Genomic DNA, 24,375 nt, shown 5'->3' with positions numbered 1-24,375 from the left:
TGTAGGGATTGGAGGAGCCAGAGATACTGAGGGTTGTTGTGCTGCAGGAGTTCAGAGAGTTATTGAGGACAGTGAAGGCAGGTTTACAGCATTCCCATCAGTTACACAGAGATGTGGAATGCTGATCTGGAGGGGGTTACAAAAATCGAGACGGTTGCAGATACTGGAAGATATTACAAATACAGTGAGCTGTAGAATTTGAGGAGGTTACAGCGACAGGATGCGTTGAGGAGTTGGAGGCTGCTACAGGCATTAAACATGCTGCAAGGGATCAATAACCTTACATTGATCAGGGGGATTGGAAACTCTGGATATAAAGAATGAGAATTGCAGTAACTGAAGAATATCACAGAGATGGGGAGTAACATATGAGTTAGAGGAGTTATAACATGAGATGGGCTGCATTCAATGGAGTCAGGGAAGATACAGGGAGATCTGAAGGGACTACAGGTTATCAAAAGGACAGTGAGGCTTCTCACTGTCGGATTGGGTCAGTTTACGCAGGCATGGGGTATTTTATGGAATTGTGCTACTTACAGAGATTAAGAGAGTTGTATAGAATTGAGGAAAGAACAGAGATATGGAAGGCTGTAGTTAATGAAGACTTTTGTTGCTGTCAGATGCTGAAGTTCTGGAAAGTATACGGACCGGCAAGCTGTACAATCTGTCAGAGCTTACAGAGACAGGAACAGCAACAGATCCTGGAGACACAAACACAGATAGGGAGTATTACAGACACTGGAGGAGGTTTCTGCTTTAGGGATGGTTGTAGAGGAGTGTAACGTTTACACAGATCGGGGTGTAAGAGCTGGAGAAGGTTATGGAGATGATTAGATTGGTGGGGGGACTGGAGGAGGTTACATTGACAGGGCGGGTGATAGCGATGGGAGGATGTTACATAGATAGTAAGTCTTGTAGAAACTGATCGGGAGAGTCACAAGCATTGGAGCTGGTTCCACAGATTCGGGGGGGTTTACAGGGTCCTGAGAGGATTACGCAGATATGGAGGTTTGTAGGATGTCCACATTTTCAGAGTGCTTCAGGAATGGAAAAGTTTACCCAGTGAAGGAGGGATGTTGGAGTGTGGGAGTTCACAGAGAGTCGGAGGTTTGAAGGGGTTGGGGCTGATTATGGATAGAGGGATATATTTAGGTACAGTCATATGGAACGCAGAGGGAGAGTTTAGATTAGATTCCCTACAGCATGGGAACAGGTACTTCGGCACAACATGTCCACACCAACTCTCCAAAGAGTAATCCACCCAGACCCACTTCTCTCCGACAATGCACCTAACACTGTGGACAATTTAGCATGGCCAATTCACCTGACCTGCACATCTTTGGACTGTGGGAGGAAACTGGAACATCTGGAGGAAACCCACGCAGACACAGGGAGAAGGTGCAAACTCCACACAGACAGACAGTCACCTAACGCTGGAATCGAACCTTGTCCCTGGCACTGTGAGGCACCATTGCTCACCACAGAGCCACCGTGCTGCCCCAAATTGCAGAATTATACAAAGAGAATGTTTGTGGTGCTGGGAGGACTGTCGGGAGTGGACGAGCAAACAGAGATGTGGAGTGCTGCTGTGGCTTGAACAGGGTCTGGAGGTGTTCATATCGGTAAGGAGGTTGGTAGGGTTGGGAGAAGGTTACTGTGGTCATGTGGTACTATAGGCCAGGAGGCAGGAGTGTGATCGGACCTGCAGAAGGTTACAGTGATATCATGTTTTCTTGGGGCTTGAGGAAGGTCCAAAGGTGGGTATTTTGCTCCAGGCTGGAGGATTTTACAGAGACAAGGGCACTGTATGTATTGTGCAAAACTACAGAAATAGGAATTATTGTACTGAGTGCAGGATGAGGTTATTGAGATTGAGCATGTTATCGACATTGGAGCAATTTACATACAGGGAGAGTCATCAGCATCGGAGTAGGTTTCAAATATACAACAGGAATATGGGAGGGGTGGAGGTTACAGAAAGAGGAAAATTTATGGGAATTACAAGCATTCAAGAAATTGGCTCAAACAATTTAGACCGAAAGGCATGTTTCCTTGCTGTATGACTCTGTCACATGACAAGAGATAGCATGAGGAGGTAATATAGAACAGAAAGTTCCCAGGTTTCAATACCATGTCCATAAGGGAGGCCTGCTTTCCCCTCTGTTATACTGATCATCACTAAGACAGCACAGGCCTGAATTGATAACTGTCAACTTACTGTATTGACATAGGAACGCTCAATACAGCAGAGATGTAAATTAACAAGAGGTGGGGTTTGAGCCTGAGACCATCATGCTCTGTGTTTACCCTTCAACACTGTATCTGTGTCATGTCTTCTGGACCAAAGTTTGATCCCTTAAATACACTCTGCTCTGTTCACGGTGAGTGATCATGTCTCGATGCAGGATTTGCTGAAGGCTGCAGATCTCTCTCTCCATCTCTCTGGCTGACCAACTGTCTTCAGTGTGGTGATGGACGAGACAGGAAATGGGAATTCCGCTGAGTCAAGAGCATCCTGAGTATCAACAGGAGACAGAGAAACAGACAGAATGGGAAATTAGACTGATGCAGTGAGGGTTACAATGGGAGAATGGCACTAAGTTCCTCAGAGATCTGGAAAATCCCAGTCTCCATCCCTGGTCTGTGTTGCCTCATCTCCCTGGAGTGGAGAAAACTGTTGGCTCAGGATCTGGAGTAGCTGCAAAAGGTGCAGTCACCGGCATCAATTAAACCCTCACAGTGACAGATACCACGTGGAGAGAGACTGTGTGATATCACCAGAGTGCAGGGAGGTATCAGGATCAAATCACGGTCAGGAAGAAGGTGCACTGGGATCAGTACTCAGGGATAAGGGAGCTATCAGTGGACCAGACAATGACCTCGTGTTACTCTCACTAGACTGTTCATCCAGAATTTAACGCCGACCAGATATCCTTTCCTAATTTAATCCCAGAGTCAGGGATACCCATCTAACCACTTAATAATACCCTTTCAGTAAGCAAATCTGTTATAGGTTGTCAGTCTGGCCTACACATGAATCCAGACCCAGGACAATGGGATTGACGCTCAAATGCCCACTGTAATGATCTGACAATCCACTCAGCTCTAAGGCTGGTCAGGGTCGGCGTGCGATGCTGGCCAGCCAGAAACAGCAACATCCCATTAGTGATTTAAAATCAACACTGCTGGGAGCAGTGTCCTGGCCAATCATGTCGGTAGGTTTATGGACAGGGCTTTAAACTGACATGGAGGGTGCACGGATATAATTCAGATGAAAGGAGCTTTCCAAATCCAAAGAGAAAATGTGAAGCCTCGGAACATCATGGGAATGTGGCTGAAGTCAAGAAGAAAAGAACAGGAAGGGACGGAGTTTAACTAAAACTGTACATTAATGAATAGGTTTGTGACAGGACATCGTGGGGAAGAGGAAATTATAATGTTGCTTCTTTTGGAATGGACAAAGGATCCACAATAAGGTAATAGACTTGGGACGCAGAGATAAATGAGACTTATTCACCAGACAGACGTGATTACAGTTTGAACAAAAGGTGAAATATAAATATTCAACAGTAAACAACCTTACAGGATCTCAGGCAGAATGGAAAAGCAAGATGGGAACCCTGACACTAATGGATAACAAAGGCATTACAGAGAAAGCATTTGGTCTCAGATTATGCAGCTGAATCAGCCTGAATGCAAATTCTGGGTGCTATGTGTCAAAAACACAAGCAGGAGTCAGTTTTTATGCTGCCTTGCAGTATTTCATTGCTCATCCCTGCATTAAACAGAAATTAATTAGAAATTGTAGCAAAGGTGGTGTGATAATTTTTGAGGACTTCAATCTTTGTATAATCTGGGACAGACACATTGGCAAGAGTGATATTATCCGAGATCCTCCTTGAATGATTTTGTCAGTATTGCCTCGAATAACACATTGTGCAAATGGCTAGGGATGTAACTATCTCAGATCGACTGTTGAGTGATGAAGCTGAGTGAATGAGTAATATCACACCGAGATCCTCCAAGAAATTATACCGGAATTCAAAGACATTATGACATTTTAAAGTGACCATAAAGCACACCCGAGCATCACGAACAAAGCCCATTATATGATTTTGAGAGAGAACTGACCAAGGTTAACAGGGGAAACAGGCTGAAATGCCAGGCTGTAAATGAACAATGGAAAACATTTAGAGCCAGAAACCTAGAGACGTACAGCACATAAACGGACCCTTCGGTCCAACTCGTCCACACCGCCCAGATATCCTTTCCTAATCTCGTCCCATCTGCCAGCACTTGGCCCATATCCCAATAAACTCGTTTTATTCATATACCAATCCAGATGCTTTTTGAAAGCTGCAATTGTACCAGCCTCCACCACTTCCTCTGGCAGCACATTCCCTATATAACCACACTCTGCATGAAAATGTTGTCCCTTCGGTCCCTTTTCAATCTTTCATCTCTCACCCTAAACCTACGCCCTCCATTTCTGGTCTCCACTACCCCAGGGAAAAGTCCTTGTCTGTTTATCCTATCCATGCCCCTCATGATTTTATAAACCTCAGGAATGTCACCCCTTAGCCTCTGACGCTCCAGGGAAAACAGTCTCAGACGTTTCAGCCTCTCCTGATAGCTCAAATCCTCCAACCCTGACAACATCCTTGTAAAACTTTTCGAAACACTTTCAAGTTTCACAACATTCTTCCAACAGGAAAAAGATCAGAACTGCATGAAATATTCCAAAAGTGCCCTAACCAGTGTGCTGTACAGCTGCAACATGACTTCCAAACTGCGATAATCAATGCTCTGACCAATAAAGGAAAGAATACCAAACACCTTCTCCACTATCCGCTTACCTAGGGAACACTTACAGGGGCATGGGCACGGACATGGGCTGGACGGTGTGTGTGGTGGGCGGGGGGGCGGTGTTGAACGGGTTTGGGGACGGGCTGAGGGTGATGTCCGACGTGTCTGGGAAGTGGGGGCAGACGTCGGGTGGATGGTGATGTCGGACGCTTTTGGGGGCAGGATTCGCTGTTGGGTCAGTTTGGGGGGGTGACGTTGAGAGGCGGGTGGGGGCGATGTTGGATGGGTTTGGAGGCGAGCGGGGTGTGTTTTTGGGGTCTGACAGGGTGTGGGGGCTCGCTCATGGCTTGCTGCTGCCTCGTCACCTGAACAGGGAGCAGACTGGACTGAAAACTCCGAGCCCCAGAGGAAAGGTATTGAATCGATTAACTGAATAATCAATTATCCGTACGAAATAGTGCCCGCCCATCTCGTTCAGATAATCGAGGTTCCTCTGTAAACCATCTGGACTATACCCTAGTGTCGTGTGAGTTTTACCTTCACCCAATCAACCCCTGCTCGATCCTGCTGAATGGTCCCAATATTGGCCCAGTTCCAGTTTGAGACCGAAATCTGTCAACCTGCCTGATCTTTCTCCACAACTATGTTAAAACAAAGACAGTTGTGGTGACTGGACGCAATGTGCTTTCCGACTGATACTTCAGTCACTTGCCTGACCTCGTTTTCTGATGACAGGCCCAGTGTTGCACCCGCCTGAGTAGCATAGAGCCCTCTACGTCTTGGTTTAGGAAACTTTCTTGGACACATTTTACAAATGCCACCCAGTGCGGGCCTTTTAACCTCTGGGTGACCCAATCAATCCAGGGACAGTTAAAATCTCCATCCAATACTACTCTATAATTTTCATATGTACCTGCAAACTCTCTATATATTTGCTCCTCTCGTACCCGCTGGCTATTTGAGGGTCTAGAACACGATCCCAGCAGACTGACCATCCCCTCTTTGTTTCTAACTTTTAAATTTATGCCCTCATTTGATGACAGCTTAACAGAATTGTCTCGAAGCACAGGTGTCATGTCCTTCCTAATCAAAAGGACAACTCCCCCTCCTCACTTACTTGCCCTTCTGTCACGCCTGTAGTTTCTGTATCCTGGACCACTGAGCTGCCAGTCCTGCCCTTCTCTCAGCCACGTTTCTATTATGGCTATAATATCCCAGTCCCCAGAGCTAATCCATGCTCTGAGCTCGTCTGCCTTACCAGTCAGGCCTCGTGTGTTGAAATAAATGCCCTTTAAACCAGATATCTTTTCCCTCCCTCGACTGTGCCCCTGGATATCCTGAATAGGTAACTTGCTGTTGATGGCTGATGTATTTCCCCTGACTTTTCGATGGTCCCTCTCTCACTCAGAGTCTCAACTCCCTGCCAAACTAGTTTAAATCCTCCTGGGTAACACTAGCAAATCTCCTCCCTGGGATACTTGTGCCCCTTTGCTTCAAGTGCAAACCATCCCCTTTGTACAGGTCCCCTCTACCCCAGAAGAGATCCCAATGCCCCAAGAACTGAAAACCCTGCCCCCTATACGAGCTCCTCAGCCACACATCCGTCCAGCCTACCTTTCTATTTCTATCCTCACTGGGACTTGGCACTGGGAGTAATCTGGAGATCATTAAGGTCAATATCCTGCTTTTGTAACTTCTCACCTGATTCCCTGTACTCATTTCACAGGACCCCATCCCTTTGTCTACCTCTGTCATGTGGGCTGATGTGCACAATGACCTCTGGATGTACACCCTCCCCCTTCATAATGTTCAATAACGACTCAGAGACATCCTTGACCCTGGAACCTGGGAGGCAGCACACCATCCTGTGGTCTCTTCTGGAGCCACACAGTCTCCTGTCTGTCCCCCTCACAACTGAGCCTCCTATCAGTAGCACGATCATTACAGAGGATCTGGCAAACATAGACTGGGAGGAACTCCCTGCAGATGGGTCCATGTTAGGAAAGTGGAGTATTTAAAAGTGATGCAGTGAGAACGCACGGCCGGTGTGCTCCTTGAAGTGTGAATAGTAAAGGCAGCAAGTCCAGGGAATACTGATCAATTGATATCGTGAGTTCGATAAAGAAAATACAGTGCAATAAATTCTGGTAAAGCCCTTCACAAGTATAGAGAGTGTAAGGGGATTGTGAAAAAGGAGGGACAAGCAATGGTCATGAAATATATTTGTCAGATACGATTGCGGAAAAGCCACAGGTATTTTATCAGCATCGGGAGATTCAGAGGATTCCCAACGAAAATGGAGGCCTGTGAGAAACCAAAGGGACAATCTGTGCATGGAGCCAAAGGAAGCAGGTGATGTCTTCAATGAATACTTCCCATCTGTATTCACATAGGAGAAAGGCATCGTAGCCGGGGATTTCAGTTGGGATGTTGAGGTTCCAGAATATGTTAAGATCAATAAGGAGGAGGTATTAAACGTTTTCACAGGCATAAAGATGGAGAAATCCCCAGTGCCCAGGGAAATGTATCCAAGGCTGCTATGTCATTCAGAGAAGGACCTCTGCCCATCCTCACGTGGTCTGCACGACATAGCCACAGCAAAGTATTTGCCTCCCAATTACCATCTTCAAAGGCCAAGCAAGTTACTCAGTTCAAGGGCAGCAAGGACCGGGCAAGAAAGGCTGGTCAGCCAGAGACACCCATACCCCATACCTGATTTCATAAATTATCCATTCGGATTGTCCCACTGGAACCGTGCTGGGACCAGGGTCCTGGCTGATCATGTCAGTAGGTTTATGGACAGGGCTTTAAACTTACAGAGAGGATGCAGGGACAGGGTTCAGGTGAAAGGAGCTTTCCAAATGCAAAGAGAAAAGGCGAAGCAACGGAACAGCATGGGGATGTGGTTGAAGACAAGCAGAAAGGAACAGGAAGGGCCAGACTTTAACTAAACTTGTACATCAGCAAAAAGGTTTGTGACAGAAAATTGTGGGAAAGAGTAAGTTATGTTTCTTTTAATGGACAACGTCACTGTAATAAGGTGGATGGATTTGTGAAACAGAGATAAAAGAGATTTAGATACCAGGGAGACATGGATACAGGGTGAACAAAAATATTCAATGGTTCACAATTTTTCCAAATCTCAGGAAAAATGGGTAACACTAAAAATAATGGATAACAAAGGCATTACAGAGAAAGCATTTGGCTGCAGATCATGAAGTAGAGTCAGTCTGAATGTAATTACTACTTGCCAAGGACACAAGCAGCAGAACAGTTTTAGCCACTGAACAGTATGTCATTGCTCATCATTGCATTACACAGGGACTCGTTGTAAGTTTTTAACAAAGGCATTGTGATAATTTTGGAAAACTTCAATATTCGTATAATCTGGGACAACACACGGTCAACATTGATAATGGAAGAGAAGTTCGGTTATTTTTTTTTCAGTGTTTTTTTGAAAAACACATTGTGCAACTGTTAAGGGACATAACTATCGCAGAGCGACTGTGTAATGAAAATTAGTGAATGAGTAATATCACCTGCAGAGATCCTTCGGGAAATTGTGATAAAGTGCAGTTTAAAGAAATATAAAGTTTGAAAGTGATTCACAGAAAGGACAAGCTACAACTAGAAACAAAAATAGCCAATCACAAGTGTGTGAGAGGAGAATTGACCACGATAAACAGGCAAAACAGACTGAGACATGTGACTGTAAATGGACAGCAGAAAACATTTGAAGGAACAGTGTAAAACACTCAACAGAAGGACATTCCATTGAAACAGTCTAAACCTCAGCAAGAAATCCCCACTGGGCCCTCACTCAGGACAAAAGGGATCATACTAGATTATGAGGCTGAGAAGATCCCCAAAACGTACTTAAAATCCTAAAGTGAGAGAGTGTTTTAGGAGTAAATGTTAAATAGATTGCAAAGGGTATGCTAGCAGGAGGAGGGCAGTGGGAAGGGGAACCATGGTCAGGGTTTATTGACACAATAGGAACAGGGAGAGGGGAAGGTGCTGGAGGTGGTGAGAGTGTTACAGAGAGTGGTCAGGGTCTGAACGGTGTTACAAAGTCAGTACGGATTGCTGCAGCTGGAGGCGTTTGCAGAGGTAGGGAGGGACATATGTATTTTTATTTATTCTTTCAGAGATGTGGTTGTCACTGCCTGGACTAACATTTTTTGACCAAACTGTTAATTACACAGAGGGTAGCTCAGAGTCAGCCATATTGCTGTGGGTCTGGAGTCAAATGTTGGCCAGACCAGGTTAGAATATTTAATGCCCTTCCTTAAAGCAAGTAAGTGAATAGAGGAGGTCTTCCTCCAGATCAACAATGTTTTTATGGTGGCCCCACCAATGTCTTATACAGATACAACATGACATCGCGACTCTTACTCTGAATGCTCTCCCCAATGAAGGTAACGACCCCATACCCCTGCTTCACCAGCCCGTCTACCTGTGAAACCACATTCAAAGAACTGTGTACCTGCAACCCTGGGTCTCTGATTAATAACACTACCCAGTGGCCGAACATTAACTGTACAAGTCCCACCCTGGTTTGTTTCATCAAAATGGAACACCTCACCTTTATCTAATTAAACTCCATCAGCTATTCTTCAGCCCATTATCCCAACAGTACTGTCCACCCTGTTGTATCATAGATAACCTTCTTCACTGTCCACTTTACCACCAAGTTCAGTGAAACCCAAAAACCTTACTTACCAGGAAACCAATATTCCCATTCAAACCATTTATCCAAATGACAAATAACAGTCGACACACTTCACCGCTGGTCACATGCCCACAGTCAGAAAAACAACATGTCTCCCACCACCCTCTGTCTACAACCATCAATCAAATTTTGTATCCAGTTCACTAGCTCCTCCAGAATGCCATATCCTTTTTCACTGATCTGAGCTTATTACCCAGTTTACCAGACAGAACACAGAACGCAGAACAGTTCAACCCATGACGATATGCCAACATTTTATCCGACTGTAAAATCAAACTAACCTACATACCCTTCATTTTACTCGATCCATGTGTCTGTCCAAGAGTCTACTAGATGTCCCGAATGTGTCTAATTATACTACCACCATTGGCAGTCCATCCGACCACCTACCATCTCTATCCTCTTATCCATCCTCCATTCACCTTAAAATTATGCCGCCTTGTAATAACCATTTATGCCATAGGAGGAAACGTCTCTGACTATTCACTCACTCTGTGCCTCTCATCACCTTGTTCACCTCTACCAAGTCACCCCACCCCCTTCTTCACTCCAATGAGAAAAGCCTCAGCTCCCCCAAACTTTCTCCATAAGAAATGCCCTCCATTCCAGGCAACATCCTGGTAAATCTCCTATGGACGCTCTCTAAAACCTGTACATCCTTCCTGTAAAGACGGGACCAGAACTGAACACAATATTCCAAGTGTGGTCTCACCAGGTCGCTATAAAGATGTAGTAAAATCTCATGGCTCTTGAAATTGATCACCTTGCTAAAGAAAGCCAACACAACACATGACTTTTTAACAACCCTATCAATGTGCGTGGCAACTTTGAGGGATCTATGGACATGGACCCCATGATCTCTCTGTTCCTCCACAATGCCAAGTATTTTGCCTTTTAACGCTGTATTCTATATTCAGATTTGACCTTCCAGAATGAATCACTTCACACTTTTCCAGATTGAATTCCATCTGCCACTTCCAGCCCAGCTCTGCGTCCTGTCAATGTCCCATTGCAACCTACAACAGCCCTCCACATTCCCCACCACTCCACTAAACTTGGTGTGATTGGCAAACTTACTAACCCGCTCTCCAACACCCACACCCAAGTCATTTACAAAAATCACAAAGAGCATAGTCCCAGAGCCGATTGTTACAGAACACCACTGGTCACTGAGCTCCAGGCTCAATACTGTCCATCTGCCGCCATACTCTGTCTTCAGTGGGCCATCCGATCCTGTATCCAGACAGACAAATTTCCCTATATCCCAATCATCCTTCTTTTCTGAATGAGCCATCAACGTATTCTGTCATATCCTCAAAGAATTCAATAAGATTTGTGAGGCATGACCTGACCCCTCACAAACCCATGCTGTCTCTAATTTAACTGTGGTTTTCCAAGTCGTCATAAATCCTTTCTTTAGAGTCCTCGCCAACAATCTGCACACCACAAACATTCGAACCAAATCTGTAATTCCCAGAATTCTATCTCCGTAACATGGCTCGGACTTTACAAATCTTCCCTCCTCTGCCATGTTCCCCAGAAGGGCACTGGAGGGTGGTGGGGGTTACAGAGACAGGGAGGGATATCAGGACAGGAGGATTTTGCGGACATTAGGAGGGTTGCAATGCCAAAAGGAGGCTTCAGTAATTGTGAGTTTTCATGGTGATGAAGGCATTTGAGGAGGGAGGGGTGTAGGATTGTAGGGAAATGAGAGGTTTCACAGTTTAGGCGCTTTGTTCGGACTGCAAGAGGTTACTGAGTCGGGGAGGTTGAAGCACTGGATGTTGTTACATAAACATGGTTTTGTTTGAAATGGCAGGAAAAAGATTCAGGAATCTGGAGAGCATGGGGTCTGAACGAGGTTACACAAATGGGAAGAGTTTTCAGGAGTGGAGGCGTTTACAGAGACAACAATCGTCTGATCTGGAGCAGAGGACCCAGATTGGGAGGGACGTGGGGACTGGAGGTGGTTTCACAGGAAAGGAGGACCATAGAGCCACAGGAGGTGACAGAAATATGAGAGCTGTAGGGCTGACGGTTTCAAGGAGTTGGGAATGTTGGGAGGGATAGAGAAGTTTACAGGGATAAGGATGTTTGTAGGACAGGGCTGGATTACACAGACAGTGACTGTTTTAGGGTGCTGAGCAGATTACAGGGATAAAGAGGTTTGTATCATCTGGCGGAACAAACAGAGATATGGAGGATCATCGTGACTGAAGATGTTTATAGATAGAGGAAGGCATGGGTTTTGGGGGTTAGTTAGACATGGAGGCTGTAGAATCTGGATTTTTTTTGAGAGAATGTGTAGCAAGATTGGTTGGAGACAGTCTCACAGAGAAGGGAGCATAACACAAACAGGAGGAAGTTCCTGCGGTAGGGAGGGTTCGAGTAGAGAGTGATGTTTACACAGATGGGGGTAAGAGCTGGAGAAGGTTATGGAGATGAGTAAATGTTTGGAGATACAGGAGGAGCTTACATTGACAGGGTGGGTGATAGTGACGGGAGGATGACACATTGTTAATGAGTCTTGGAGGAACAGGATCGGGAGAGGCACAGGCATTGGAGTGGGATCGACAAATCAGGAGTGTTGCAGGGACCTGAGAGGATAACACAGATAGGGATGGTATTCGGGTCTCTACAGACTGATGGCATTTTAGGGACTGGAAGAGGTTTGGTCGATAGGGAGGGCTGTAAGAGCTGCAGGAGATTATGGAGAGTTGAAGAGTTGGAGCAGTTCACAGAGGTAGGGTTCTCCGCCAGGAGTAGGTCACAGACAGTGAGGGTTGTGTGATCTGAGAAAGTTAAAGAGAGGGGAGTTTTCACGGCTGGAAGAGGTTACACTGACAGGAACCGTTGAAGAGACTGTCGCAAAAATACATGGAGAAGGTTACACAGATAGGGAGGTGAGTAGGGACTAAAGGTGAATACACAGACATGGAGGGTTGTATTGTTCGACGGAGCTGAGAGGGATAGGGACCGGTGTAGGGACTTACACAGATATGGAAGGTTGTGTTTTTGGTGAAGGTTACACTGATACAGACAGTGATAAAGAGTGTTTAATGGACTACAGAGGAGATCAGAGAGAATGAATAATGGGGAGTGGAGGAAATTACAAACACAGAGATGGCTGCCTGTTTGAAAAGAGCTTCTACAGATCCTCAGTGTTGTAAGGCTGAAGGGAGATTACAATAATAAGGGTAACCGACACTTAATGACTTTTTTGATATAGAGAAAGTCTCAGAACGGGACTGTCAAAAGGAAGTATAGACAGTCCAAATGAGTAAACAGAGATATAAATGTTTTTGGGGGTTTCAGGATGGAACAATGATTGGGAGTGCTGTAACGAATGACAATAGTTATAGAGAGGGTTCTAAAAGCAGGAAGAGGTGACAGTCATATCGATCTTTGTGAGGACAGGAGAAGCTTACATCAGCAAGGAATGTTTTAGAAACTGTTGGAGATTACACATATAGGGAGAGTATGTTTCATATACTGAATGACTCTCATTTGCCTGCATTTGGCCCTTATCTCTTCAAACCTTCTCCTCTCCATGTACCTGCCCAAATATCTTTTCCATGCTATAATTGTTCTTGTTTCTCCCATGTGCCTGAGGCAGTCTGTTCCGTCTATGCACCATCCTCTGTGGATAATGTTCCCCCTCAGCTCCCTCTTTAAATCCTTGCTCTCTCACCTCCTGTTTATACCCTCTAGTTTTGGACTCACCTACCCTTGGTTATTCACTATTCTTAGGGTCACCCCGTGGCCTCCTCTGCCCAGGGGAAATATTTAGGACAATGTTACAAATATCTCCAACGTATGTAATAAAGTGCTGGCCAATGTCGGCAAATGTGCACCTGTGATGCCACTTCCAAGGAACAATGTAACTTGCACCCCTGGTCTCTCTCCCTCTCTCTCTCCCTCTCTCTCTCTCTCTCTCTCTCTCTCTCTCTCTCTCTGTTCAACACCACTGCCCAGAGCCCTTCCATTAACTGTGTTAGTCCTCCCTGATTTGTCTTAACAAAATCCAACAGCTGAATTAAACTCCATCTTTCATTCCTTGGTCCACTGGCCCAGTTGGTCGAGATCCCCTTTGATAACCGTATTTACTGCCCACGATACCATTCATTTGATCATCAACAAACTTTCGCACAATCACTCCTATATTTTCAACCAAATTGTTTATGTCGATGATGCCCATCAGTGGACCCAGCCCTGATCCTTTCTTCAATAATGGAATCAAACCATATTCTTGTCATAGAGCCATACAGCATGGAAACTGACCCTTCAGTTGATACCCACCATCATCTAAAACTAAACTCTTCCCAGCTGCCTGTTGCTGGCCCATATTACTCCAACCCTTCCCTATTCACCTGTTTATCCAAATATCTTTTAAATGTTGTCATTGTACCCACATCAACCCCTTTTTCAGGTAGTTCATTCCACACTCAAACCACCCTCTGACAGCAAACCCAAACAGAAGCTGTGGTACAACTCATCAATGCTCTCCATGTTTCCTATAATGAATGAGTCTCATTTGCCTGTGTTCGGCCCTTAGCTCTTCAAACCTTCTCCCCTCCATGTACCTGCCCAAATTTGTTTTCCATGTCATTGTTCTTGTTTCTCCCATGTTCCCCTGGCAGTCCGTTCTGTCTGTGCACCATCCTCTGTGGATAATGTTGCCCCTCAGCTCCCTCTTTAAATCTTTGCTCTCTCATGTCCCGTTTGTACTCTCGAATTTAGGACTCCCTTACCCTTGGCTATTCACCATTCTTAGGCCCAATCCTTGTGGCACTCCATTGGTCACTGACCTCCAGTCTGATAAGCAACACAACCACCCTCTGCCTTCTATCTTTGAGCCAGTTCTGTATCCAATTACCAATCCTCCCTGTATTCTGTGAGATCGAATCTTGCTAATCAGTCACCCATGGGGAACCTTGTCGAATGCCTTACTGAAGTCCATATAGATCAAATCTACCGCTCAGCCCTCTTCAATCTTCTTTGACACTTCTTCAAAAAACTCAATCAAGTTTGTGAGACATGATCTCCCACGCACAAATATCTATCTATACTCCGTCCTTGCTTTTCCAAATACATGTGCATCCTGTCCCTCAGGATTCCCTCCAACAACTTGCCCACAACCGACGTCAGGCTCACTGCTCTATAATTCTCTGGCTTGAGCTTACCACCCTTCTTAAACAGTGGCACCACGTTAGCCAACCTCCAGTCTTCCGGCATCTCACCTGTGACTATCGATGATACAAATAACTCAACAAAAGGCCCAGTAATCACTTCTCCAGCTTCCCACAGGGTTCGAGGGTACACCTGATCAGATCCTGGGAATTTATCCATCTTTATGTATTTCAAGACATCCAGCACTTGCTCCTCTGTAATATGGACATTTTGCAAGGTGTCACCATATTTTTCCCTACATTCTATATCTTCCATATCCTTTTCCACAGTAAAAACTGATGCAAAATATTTGTTTAGTATCTCTGTCTTTTAAACGTTGTAATTGTAACCACGTCCTCCCTTCTTCAGGAAGTTCATTCCACAATCAAAACACCCTCTGTGTAACAATTTGCCCCCATGTCTTTTTTTTGAACATCTCTCTCTTCTAACCTGAAAAATGTGGTCGCTCCTCTTGAGACTCCCCCATCCTACGGAAAAGACAACTACCATTAAATCGATCTATACCTCATTTTTTAAAATAAACTTTTATAACATCACATCTCAAACTCCAGGCTTCAGTGAAAAAAGACACAGCCTATCCAGCCATTTTTCAGAACTCAAGCCTTCCATATCCAACAATGTCCTGGTAAATCTCTGCTGAACACCCTGCAGCTTAATAATATCCTCCCTATAACTGGGCGACCAGAGGAGGGCAGAAGAGGCCTCATAAATGTCTGCACAATCTCAACATGAAGTCCTAAATCCTCCACTCAATGGACTGAAAAATAGTCAGGCATGCCATATCCTGCGGGTCCACACACCAATGGTCACACTGATTTTTAAGGGACACTATTTTGTCTCGAGTTACTCTTTTACTCTTAATCTATTTATACAATCACTTTTGGATTCTCCTTATCATTCTCTGCTGAGGCTATTTCATGTACCCTTTCGGCATTCCTGATTTCTACCCAAAGTGTATTCCTAAAGTCCCTGTGATCCTCAGGAATTCCCTTGATCCAGCTGGCTATACCTGACATGTGCCCCCTTTTCCTTGACCAGACCCTCAATAGACAGCCAATGTTTCCTAATGCTGTCAGCATTGACCTGCACACAAACAGGAACATGCTGGTGGTGATCACTCAATTTATCTCACTTTTAAAATATTCTCACTTGCCGGACTTCCCTTTCCCTGCAAATAGACTAGCCAATCACCTTTTGAGAGTTCCTGGCTAATATTATCAAGATTAGTCTGGCCCCATTTTATAACTTGAACCTGTGGAACAGCCCTGTACTTTTCCATCACTATTTTCAAAGTAATAGACTTGAGTCACTTTGGCAAAATGCTTTCCCACTCACACCTCAGTCCCTTTCCCGACCTTGTTTCCCAAGGGGAGGTCAGGTTTTGCCCCTTTCTCTTTTCAGGCCATTTACGTATTGATTAGAACACAATTACCAAATTCCTCCCTTGCAAACACTGGCTGTCCCAGTCTAGATTTGGAAAGTTTAAAAAACCCAACCATAACAGCCCTATTATTATGATTGATATTTGACATTTCCTAATATGTTTGTTCCTCAGTCCGCCACTGATTATTCGGGGTCAGTAGGACAATGGTGTCAGAGTGATGACCTATTCTTATTTCTCAGTTCCACTAACATAGTGTCACTGAGTGATCCCACAGGAATATCCTCTCTAGGTACTAATGATTCATGCAATGAAAACCCACCACCACACGTCCTCTCTTGCCTCCCCTTCGATGCTTCCTGTAGCATCTCCACCTTGAAACAATGAACTGCCAGTCCTGTCCCTCCCTCAGCTTTGTTTCTGTAATAACTATAATATCCCAGTCCCATGTTCCAATCCATGTCCTGAGTTCATCTTCCTTAGCTGGCAGACCCCTTGCATTGAAATAAATGCAGTTTAATCATCAGTTCCCCCTCCCCCATTTCCTGCTATGTTCTTGCCTGCCTTGTCTGCTGAAATTTCTGTCTTTAACTCGTGTACAAACCTCAATCTTCTTTCTGGCCTTATGACTGTTTAAGGTGCAACACCCTGCCAGATTAGATTATATCCTCTCAAGCAGCTCTAACAATTCACCCCATCAGGATGTGGGTCCCCCTCCTGCTCCCAGTTCAGGTACCTTCCCCACCCTGTCAACCTGTGCTGACACCTTCAGACATCCAGGTACTTGCCCACCAAGGTCCCGGTGTTACTCAGTTCTCCAGGAGGACCTACCCTTCATGATGTATATCCTTCGCTTATGAGACTTCCCACAGTGCATTACCTCACAGTGATCAGAAGTAAACTCCATCTGCCATTACTCAGAGTGTGTACAACTCTGAGTATGATTAACTTCAGTCTCCCCAATCATCCCTATCTCTCATTGTCGAGAGAATCCACAACCCTCCCTATTGCGTTAACCTCCTCCAGTCCCTCTCATGGACACCATTCATGTAAACTTATCCTGTTCCTTACTATATTTTCCTCCTGCTCCAATAAACCCTTGTGAACTGTGACCTAGTCCAATCTCTGCAGTGCTCTGCAGTATAATCAGCCTCACTGTGCCTGGAATCTGGCTTCAATTCCAGCCTTGGCCGACTGTCTGCGTGGACTTTGCATGTGCTCCCTCCTAACTGTGTGGATTTCTTCCGGGTGCTCTCATAAATTGACTGTAGTATTCAGGCAAGTGTGGTTTAGGTGAGTTCACCGTGAGGAATGCAGGGTTTATTGGACAGGGAGAGGGATGGCTCTGGTTAGGATGCTCTTCAGAGGGTTAGTGTGGACTTGTTGGGCCGAATGGCCTGTTTTCAAACTGTGTGGAGATTCTATTCAGGTTATTGTCCTGTCCTGTCAACCATCCCTGTCTCTTGAACCTTGCCTCATCCCCAATACTCTCCTTATATGTGTAATCTCCAACAGTTTCTAAAACATTCCTTGCTGATGTAAGATTCTCCAGTCCTCACAAAGATCGATATGACTGGCACCTCTTCCTGCTTTTAGAACCCTCTCTATAACTATTGTCATTCGTTACAGCACTCCCAATCATTGTTCCATCCTGAAACCCCCAAAAACATTTACATATCTGTTTACTCATTTGACTGTCTATACTTCCTTTTGACAGTCCCGTTCTGAGATTTTCTCTATATCAAAAAAATCATTAAGTTTCGGTAACCCTTATTATTGTAACCTCCCTTCAGCCTTACAACACTGAGGATCTGTAGAAGCTCTTTTCAAACAGGCAGCCATCTCCGTGTCTGTAATCTCCTCCACTCCCCATAATACATTCTCTCTGAGCTCCTCTGTAGTCCATTAAACACTCCCTAACAAAGTCTGTATCAGTGTAACCTTCACCTAAAGCACAACCTTCCCTATCTGTGTAAGTCCCTACACCGGTCCCTATCCCTCTCAGCTCCGTCTAACAATACAACCCTCCATGTCTGTGTATTCACCTTTAGTCCCTACTCACCTCCCTATCTGTATAACCTTTTCCATGCATTTTTGCTACAGTCTCTTCAACGGTTCCTGTCAGTGTAACCTCTTCCAGCCGCGAAAACACCCCTCTCTTTAACTTTCTCCGGCCACACAGCCCTCACTATCTGTGACCTACTCCTGTCGGAGAACCCTCCCTCTGTGAACTGCTCCAACTCTTCAACTCTCCATAATCTTCTGCAGATCTTACAGCCCTCCCTATCGACCAAACCTCTTCCAGTCCCTAAAATGCCATCAGTCTGTAGAGACCCTAATATCATCCCTATCTGTGTTATCCTCTCAGGTCCCTGCAACACTCCTGATCTGTCGATCCCATTCCAATGCCGGTGCCTCTCCCGATCCTGTTCCTACAAGACTCATTAACAATGTAACATCCTCCCGTCACTATCACACACCCTGTCAATGTAAGCTCCTCCTGTATCTCCAAACATTTACTCATCTCCATAACCTTCTCCAGCTCTTACTCCCATCTGTGTAAACATCACTCTCTACTCGAACCCTCCCTACCGCAGGAACTTCCACCTGTTTGTGTTATGCTCCCTTCTCTGTGAGACTGTCTCCAACCAATCTTGCTACCTATTCTCTCAAAAAAAAATCCAGATTCTACAGCCTCCATGTCTAAATAACCCCCAGAACCTAAGCCTTCCTATATCTATAAACATCTTCAGTCACGATGATCCTCCATATCTCTGTTTGTTCCGCCAGATGATACAAACCTCTTTATCCCTGTAATCTGCTCAGCTCCCTAAAACAGTCACTGTCTGTGTAATCCAGCCCTGCCCTACAAACATCCTTATCCCTGTAAACTTCTCTATCCCTCCCAACATTCCCAACTCCTTGAACCCGTCAGCCCTACAGCTCTCCATATTTCTGTCACCTCCTGTGGCTCTATGGTCCTCCTTCCCTGTGAAACCACCTCCAGTCCCCACGTCCCTCCCAATCTGGGTCCTCTGCTCCAGATCAGAAGATTGCTGTCTCTGTAAACGCCTCCACTCCTGACAACTCTTCCCATTTGTGTAACCTCGTTCAGACCCCATGCTCTCCAGCTTCCTGAATCCTTTTCCTGCCATTTCAACCAAAACCATGTTTATGTAACAACATCCAGTGCTTAAACCTCCCCGACTCAGTAACCTCTTGCAATCCGAACAAAGCACCTAAACTGTGAAACCTCTCATTTCCCTACAATCCTCCCTCCCTCCCTCCTCAAATGCCTTCATCACCATGGAACCTCACAATTACTGAAGCCTCCTTTTGGCATTGCAACCCTCCTAATGTCTGCAAAATCCTCCTGTCCTGATATCCCTCCCTGTCTCTGTAACCCCCACCACCCTCCAGTGCCCTTCTGGGGAACATGGCAGAGGAGGGAAGATTTGTAAAGTCCGAGCCACGTTACGGAGATAGAATTCTGGGAATTACAGATTTGGTTCGAATGTTTGTGGTGTGCAGATTGTTAGCGAGGACTCTAAAGAAAGGATTTATGACTACTTGGAAAACCACAGTTAAATGAGAGACAGCATGGGTTTGTGAGGGGCAGGTCATGCCTCACAAATCTTATTGAATTCTTTGAGGATTTGACAGAATACGTTGATGGCTCATTCAGAAAAGAAGGATGATTGGGATATAGGGACATCTGTCTGTCTGGATACAGGATCGGATGGCCCACTGAAGACAGAGTATGGCGGCAGATGGACATTATTGAGCCTGGAGCTCAGTGACCAGTGGTGTTCTGTAACAATCAGCTCTGGGAGTATGCTCTTTGTGATTTTTGTAAATGACTTGGATGTGGATGTTGGAGAGTGGATTAGTAAGTTTGCCAATCACACCAAGTTTAGTGGAGTGGTGGGGAATGTGGAGGGCTGTTGTAGGTTGCAATGGGGACATTGACAGGACGCAGAGCTGGGCTGGAAGTGGCAGATGGAGTTCAATCTGGAAAAGTGTGAAGTGATTCATTCTGGAAGGTCAAATCTGAATATAGAATACAGCGTTAAAAGGCAAAATACTTGGCATTGTGGAGGAACAGAGAGATCATGGGGTCCATGTCCATAGATCCCTCAAAGTTGCCACGCACATTGGTAGGGTTGTTAAAAAGTCATGTGTTGTGTTGGCTTTCTTTAGCAAAGGGATCAATTTCAAGAGCCATGAGATTTTACTGCATCTTTATAGCGACCTGGTGAGACCACACTTCGAATATTGTGTTCAGTTCCGTTCCCCTCTTTACAGGAAGGATGTACAAGTTTTAGAGAGCGTCCATAGGAGATTTACCAGGATGTTGCCTGGAATGGAGGGCATTTCTTATGGAGAAAGTTTGGGGGAGCTGAGGCTTTTCTCATTGGAGTGAAGAAGGGGGTGGGGTGACTTGGTAGAGGTGAACAAGGTAATGAGAGGCACAGAGAGAGTGAATCGTGAGAGACTTTTTCTCCTATGGCATAAATGGTTATTACAAGGCGGCACAATTTTAAGGTGAATGGAGGATGGATAAGAGGATAGAGATGGTAGGTGACGGATGGACTGCCAATGGTGGTAGTATAATTAGACACATTCGGGACATCTAATTGACTCTTGGACAGACACATGGATCGAGTAAAATGAAGGGTATGTAGGTTAGTTTGATTTTACAGTCGGATAAAATGTTGGCATATCGTCATGGGTTGAACTGTTCTGCGTTCTGTGTTCTGTCTGGTAAACTGGGTAATAAGCTCAGATCAGTGAAAAAGGATATGGCATTCTGGAGGAGCTAGTGAACTGGATACAAAATTTGATTGATGGTTGTAGACAGAGGGTGGTGGGAGACATGTTGTTTTTCTGACTGTGGGCATGTGACCAGCGGTGGAGTGGGTCCACTGTTGTTTGTCATTTGGGTAAATGGTTTGGATGGGAATATTGGTTTCCTGGTAAGTAAGGTTTTTGGGTGTCACTGAACTTGGTGGTAAAGTGGACAGTGAAGAAGGTTATCTGTGATACAACAGGATTGACAGTCCTGCTGGGATAGTGGGCTGAAGAATAGCTGATGGCGTTTAATTAGATAAAGGTGAGGTGTGTTCCATTTTGGTGAAACAAACCAGGGTGGGACTTGTACAGTTAATGTTCGGGCACTGGGTAGTGCTATCAATCAGAGACCCAGGGATGCAGGTACACAGTTCTTTGAATGTGGTATCACAGGTAGATAGGCTGGGGAAGCAGGTGTTTGGGATGGTTACCTTCATTGGCGAGAGTATTCAGAGTAAGAGTCGGGATGTCATGTTGTATCTGTAAAAGACATTGGTGGGGCCACCATAAAAACATTGTTGATCAGGAGGAAGAACTCCTCTAGTCACTTAATTGCTTTATGGAAGGGCATTAAATATTCTAACCTGGTCTGGCCAACATTTGACTCCAGACCCACAGCAATATGGCTGACTCTGACTACCCTTTGGGTAATTAGCAGTTGGGTCAAAGAATGTTAGTCCAGGCAGTGCCAACCACATCACATGAATGAATAAATAAAAATACATATGTCCCTCCCTACCTCTGCAAACGCCTCCAGCTGCAGCAATCCGTACTGACTTTGTAACACCGTTCAGACCCTGACCACTCTCTGTAACACTCTCACCACCTCCAGCACCTTCACCTCTCCCTGTTCCTATCGTGTCAATGAACGCTGACCATGGTTCCCCTTCCCACTGCCCTCCTTCTGCCAGCATACCCTTTGCAATCTATTTAACATTTACTCCTAAAACACTCTCTCACTTTAGGTTTTAAGTACTTTTTGGTGATCTTCTCAGCCTCAGAATCTAGTCTGATCCCTTTTGTCCTGAGTGAGGGCCCAGTGGGGATTTCTTGCTGAGGTTTAGACTGTTTCAATGGAATGTCCTTCTGTTGAGTGTTTTACACTATTCCTTCAAATGTTTTCTGCTGTCCATTTACAGTCACATGTCTCAGTCTGTTTTGCCTGTTTATCGTGGTCAATTCTCCTCTCACACACATGTAATTGGCTATTTTTGTTTCTAGTTGTAGCTTGTCCTTTCTGTGAATCACTTTCAAACTTTATATTTCTTTAAACTGCACTTTATCACAATTACCCGAAGGATCTCTGCAGGTGACATTACTCATTCACTAAGTTTCATTACACGGTCGCTCTGCGATAGTTATGTCCCTTAACAGTTGCACAATGTGTTTTTCAAAGAAACACTGAAAAGATTTCTCCGAACTCCTCTTCCATTATCAATGTTGACCGTGTGTTGTCCCAGATTATACGAAGATTGAAGTTTTCCAAAATTATCACAATGCCTTTGTTAAAAAATTACAACGAGTCCCTGTGTAATGCAATGATGAGCAATGGCATACTGTTCAGTGACTAAAACTGTTCTGCTGCTTGTGTCCTTGGCAAGTAGTAATTACATTCAGACTGACTCTACTTCAAGATCTGCAGCCAAATGCTTTCTCTGTAATGCCTTTGTTATCCATTATTTTTAGTGTTACCCATTTTTCCTGAGATTTGGAAAAATTGTGAACCATTGAATATTTTTGTTCACCCTGTATCCATGTCTCCCTGTTGTCTAAATCTCTTTTATCTCTGTGTCACAAATCCATCCACCTTATTACAGTGACGTTGTCCATTAAAAGAAACATAACTTACTCTTTCCCACAATTTTCTGTCACAAACCTTTTTGCTGATGGACAATTTTAGTTAAAGTCTGTCCCTTCCTGTTCCTTTCTGCTTGTCTTCAGCCACATCCCCATGCTGTTCCGTTGCTTCGCCTTTTCTCTTTGGATTTGGAAAGTTCCTTTCACCTGGACCCTGTCCCTGCATCCTCTCTGTAAGTTTAAAGCCCTGTCCATAAACCTACTGACATGATGGGCCAGGACCCTGGTCCCAGCACGGTTCCAGTGGGACCATCCGAATGGATTATTTATTAAATCAGGTATGGGGTATGGGTGTCTCTGGCTGACCAGCCTTTCTTGCCCGGTCCTTGCTGCCCTTGAACTGAGTCACTTGCTTGGCCTTTGAAGATGGTAATTGGAAGGCAAATACTTTGCTGTGGCTATGTCGTGCAGACCACGTGAGGATGGGCAGATGTCCTTCTCTGAATGACATAGCAGCCTTGGATACATTTCCCTGGGCACTGGGGATTTCTCCACCTTTATTCCTGTGAAAACATTTAATACCTCCTCCTTATTGATCTTAACATATTCTGAAACCTCACCATCCCAACTGAAATCCCCGGCTACGATGCCTTTCTCCTATGTGAATACAGATGGGAAGTATTCATTGAAGACATCACCTGCTTCCTTTGGCTCCATGCACAGATTGTCCCTTTGGTTTCTCACAGGCCTCCATTTTCGTTGGGAATCCTCTGACTCGCACGATGCTGATAAAATACCTGTGACTTTTCCGCAATCGTATCTGACAAATATATTTCATGACCATTGCTTGTCCCTCATTTTCCACAATCCCCTTGCACTCTCTATACTTGTGAAGGGCTTTACCAGAATTTATTGCACTGTATTTTCTTTATCGAACTCACGATATCACTTGATCAGTATTCCCTGGACTTGCTGCCTTTACTATTCACACTTCAAGGAGCACACCGGCCGTGCGTTCTCACTGCATCACTTTAAAATACTCCACTTTCCTGACATGGACCCAACTGCAGGGAGTTCCTCCCAGTCTATGTTTGCCAGATCCTCTGTAATGATCGTGATACTGATAGGAGGCTCAGTTGTGAGGGGGACAGACAGGTGACTGTGTGGGTCCAGAGGAGACCCCAGGATGGTGTGTTGCCTCCCAGGTACCAGGGTCAAGGATGTCTCTGAGTCGTTATTGAACATTATGAAGGGGGAGGGTGTACATCCAGAGGTCATTGTGCACATCGGTCCACATGACAGAGGTAGACAAAAGGTTGGGGTCCTGTGGAATGAGTACAGGGAGTCAGGTGAGAAGTTAAAAAAGCAGGATATTGACCTTAATGATCTCCAGATTACTCCCAGTGCCCCCTGCCCCAGTGAGGATAGAAATAGAAAGGTAGGCTGGATGGATGGGTGGCTGAGGAGCTGGTATAGGGGGCAGGGTTTTCAGTTCATGGGTCATTGGAATCTCTTCTGGGGTAGAGGGGACCTGTACAAAGGGGATGGTCTGCACTTGAAGCAAAAGGGCACAAGTATCCCAGGGAGGAGATTTGCTAGTGTTACCCAGGAGGATTTA

Source organism: Chiloscyllium punctatum, chromosome 29, assembly GCF_047496795.1.
Source record: "Chiloscyllium punctatum isolate Juve2018m chromosome 29, sChiPun1.3, whole genome shotgun sequence".
NCBI lineage: Eukaryota > Metazoa > Chordata > Chondrichthyes > Orectolobiformes > Hemiscylliidae > Chiloscyllium > Chiloscyllium punctatum.
Note: the sequence above shows the minus strand (reverse complement) of the source record.